This window comes from Eucalyptus grandis, chromosome 2, assembly GCF_016545825.1.
Source record: "Eucalyptus grandis isolate ANBG69807.140 chromosome 2, ASM1654582v1, whole genome shotgun sequence".
Classification (NCBI taxonomy): domain Eukaryota; kingdom Viridiplantae; phylum Streptophyta; class Magnoliopsida; order Myrtales; family Myrtaceae; genus Eucalyptus; species Eucalyptus grandis.
This window is the reverse complement of record NC_052613.1, coordinates 17,746,051-17,749,833: the sequence shown is the minus strand read 5'-3', so window position 1 is coordinate 17,749,833 and position 3,783 is coordinate 17,746,051. Positions and strand designations below refer to the sequence as shown.

The 3,783-nt window shown below is 38.9% G+C and overlaps 1 long non-coding RNA gene across 1 annotated transcript; it reads right to left on the bottom strand.

The window, feature by feature from the left end:
• Positions 1-375: 375 nt before the first annotated feature.
• LOC120290278 lies at positions 376-2,349 on the bottom strand. The gene is made up of 3 exons (XR_005548144.1): positions 2,136-2,349; positions 1,423-1,779; positions 376-991 (listed from the first exon to the last, which is right to left on the bottom strand). It is a non-coding gene; the product is annotated as an uncharacterized LOC120290278 (long non-coding RNA).
• Positions 2,350-3,783: the final 1,434 nt, after the last annotated feature.

Below are 3,783 nucleotides of genomic sequence, written 5' to 3'. Positions count from 1 at the left end.
AGAAACGCCAACCCTACTCAAATTTTCAGTTTGCTAGACACAGCAAGATAGATCAGTTAGCATAAGTATCATTGTAATTATTTGTTCTATTGTTGAATAAGATTGTTGTATAGGTTTGAGAAGATGAACAGGAAAAGGGATCCCATTAACTTTCAGTTCTATAGAAGCATAATGTTAGGTATTGCCAAATTGCTGTTTGTATGTTTCCACTGCACTTTTCATGTGAATGAGAACATTTCCTGACTCACAGAGAAAAGAAATGCCGAGTTGCGCAAGACAAACTTGTGCAAGCCCAAGGATTACAGCCTGTTTATACTTCCTGAAGTTCTCTTGCTAAGACATTGGAAGAGACGAAAGAAACTGGTGCATCTCATGTTTACTGAAGTAGAAGTCAAATTGCCTTTCATTCGAAAGAAAGTTGAACATGCCAAATTGAATGAGTTTAGCATATGACGACACTGAAAATTTGGACAAATTGCATTAAAAAGTCTTCATTTTATACATACGTTTATAAAGCACTTCCCTAAGTTTCAAGATACGAAGATAAGCAAAAATACTATTCCAAACTGACAACTCAAACATAGGAAGATGTCCATGATGCTAAAGGGTACTGTTGAACTCAAATGCCGAACCATTGAGACGACTTGCGAATGTAGGATGAAACCAATGTGAGGAAGACTAGGTCTGAGCTTGGACACCTAATTTTCTCTCCATTTGGGAAGCTTCCCTTACATGAGGATCTTCTCTCAATGACCTAAATGTGGAGAAAAAGAGGTTCTAAGTCTCTCAGCCTGTGGGTCCTCCCTGATTTGATTAATGCATTTGGCCTTTCTTAACAAGCAACTTGAATTTTGGATCTTCAATGCAAGCTTATGAGCAGCAAGAGCTTCAGCCTCAAGGGTGGGCTCTCATAGAATTGTAGTTTCTGCATGTAACGAGGTCACAATGTATGGTTTCATGTTTGAGATAGGACGCCCATCTTCCAAGTAACCTGTACATCATTTTAAGCCATTAATGGACTGAGCAAGGAAGGTGCACTTTCTATGTTCTATCAATATTAAGAAATAATGGATCATTCCAGAAAGCTTTTTGAGGCACCAAAAGAACTGAGATGTCCAAGTCTTTACTTCAATGGGTTCTGTACATATTGGATTAATAAGGACTGATATGAAGATTTACATTTGTTTAGTAAGCAAAACTAGGGGAATGCTTCATGAGTGTCAACAGTTAAAATTTCTTTCATAGTAACAATCATAGAATCAACTGAGACCAAAGTGAACAATTACCTTATATGTACAATCTTTTTTTTTTTTTTTTTTAATATATATGGTAGAGTTCTTTGAATCATCCATGAAAGTTAAGGGTCTCCGATTGATATTCAGACATCACAAAAGGGAACTATTATGGTCATTGCTATAGTACCTTTTCCTTGCCTCTTAGTGTTACGGCCCACACAGAATGAGCAACCACAATTGGCAACTACCTGCATAATTGATTTCAAGTAATTTAGGCATCCCAAGATTCAATTGAACGGGCAATCTTTGAATTTGAGTAGCAGTTGGTATGCTTCTTCTGAGCATTACCCAGAATATGTGTCAATGTTGGCTGTTTCATGTTGACCTGTCAACCTTCTTCCATTTCCTTCTCCATAAGAGGTGCCAACGTGCTCTTTGTGGCGAAGTGAGAGATTCAAAATTGCCTTCTTTATCACTTCAAAGCCTCCCTCTTCTCCCATGCTTTTTGTATTGCAGAATAGATGGGGAAAACACTCTGAGAGTCCTTCAATGAACAAAAATACTTAATCAAGCCCCTATTATCTCTATGGTGTGAACCTGCAATTAGTGGAGCATCCTGCACCATTCTAGTCACCCTTAGAAGGAAGATAATAATATACTTATCATATACTTATCAACTTTGGGATAATATGTTGCGTAAATGGTGATAGTGAAGTTAGCTACCTCTATCAGCTTTGGAGCTAAAGTGAGGACAACACCAAGTTGCTCAATAAATCTCTGTTATATAAGAAACATAAACAATTAAGTACTTAAATACTGAAGAACATGGCTGCATGCACTTATTCTGTTTGTTGTTAATGGCATTCTGTTATTTTCTAGAGCAAGTACTTGAAATTTCACCTCGAGAAGGTATCTTGAACACCATATATGATCTGCTTCAATTCCCATGCTTGGTCCCACTTGGTACTCTTATTGCACGATAGAAGCCAGTGTTGATGGCAACCGTTCTGTGCTTTTGTCCTTTTTAAAAAAACTGGCAAGATGGAGGTCAGCCATGATCAGGCCTAGCATCACCTCTCCATTGGTGCCACTAATGTCAATACCGGCAAGTAAGCAAGTCATGTTGTCACGCCCCGATCCTCAGGCACGCACACATCCTTCTTAACTTGGTCGATTTTATAATGCGATATCCCAGGACTATGTATCGCCGACCCTTTCTTTTATTAAGCACATGCGAAAGCAGTTATAATCCCCAGACAATAAAACGATGGGATAGAAAAGCAGGGCCATATTTTTCATATTGAAATTTATAAACAAACTTTTATACAAAACACAAACCAGAGTATTTCACAACTTTTTACTCTATCTCTATTCACATCAAAATGGAGATCTCAAAAGAAGATAGAATCTCAGTCCATCCGGGCCGTACTCAAGACCCCACTCGATATTATCTTCTTCTTCCAAAAATCCTTCTCCTCAGGTTTCACCTCAGAGTTCTTCTTCTCAGATTCCTCCTCCTCAGCTCCTCATCGGGGTCCTGAAATGTTTTCCCCAAACCGGGATGAGACTACGTCTCAGCGAGTTCTACCCCACTAAGGCCCGATTAGTAAACCATTATACTATAGGCTATCTAAACACGCACAGGGCAGAGGACTTACCTTGGCCTCAAATTTCACCTGCATATTAGCACAGTTCAGTAGGCACCCAAGCAATTACATCACAGATCGATATCTCGATCAATCGATCCAGTCGATCACACGCCAACAAGACCACTCACAGACAATTCCATTCAATCAATCATTTCACAACGTCAGATCAAAGCAATGATCAATCGACCTAGTCGATTACATGTCAATTGGACCATTTCTGGGTCATCTCACTCCACACTATATAATCTCCAATAGTACACTCAGTCACAGAGCTACAATAATACTCTCGGGCGTCTATTCGCCAAGGTGATGTACAATAAACACTTTATGTACAGGCTCTTAGGCATTCCAATTTCTTTCAGCCACACGGACATGATACTCGACACGCAGAATTACGACCACGCAGGCACAATCTATGCCACACAGGCATGATCAATTATCACCACACAGGCATGATCACTTATCGTCACACGGGCATGATCAATTATCGCCACACAGGCTTGATCAATTATCGCCACACGGAATGATCAATATTAAAAAATTTATGTGTATTCTCTAAGGCATCCTACATGCCAAAGCGATGTAATAATCGCCGAGCCACATCACATAGCATTTCTTCTCATCTTTTATCATCATTGATAAAATATCGTGTGTGGGTACACGATTGGTCTTAGCCAAAATATAATAATTTCGATTCCACAAATCCCACAATTATTTGTGTCCACCAAAACCCTTTTGGTGCTATCAACTGACACCCGATTATTTTCCAATTAATTATCCAAATTAATTAATCCAGGAAAATAATCTTATAATCACAACTAATTCATTTCAGCACAAAATAAAGCTCGATTAAATAAATGGGCTGCACCACGATGATCATCACGAAATTTCGGTCGTCA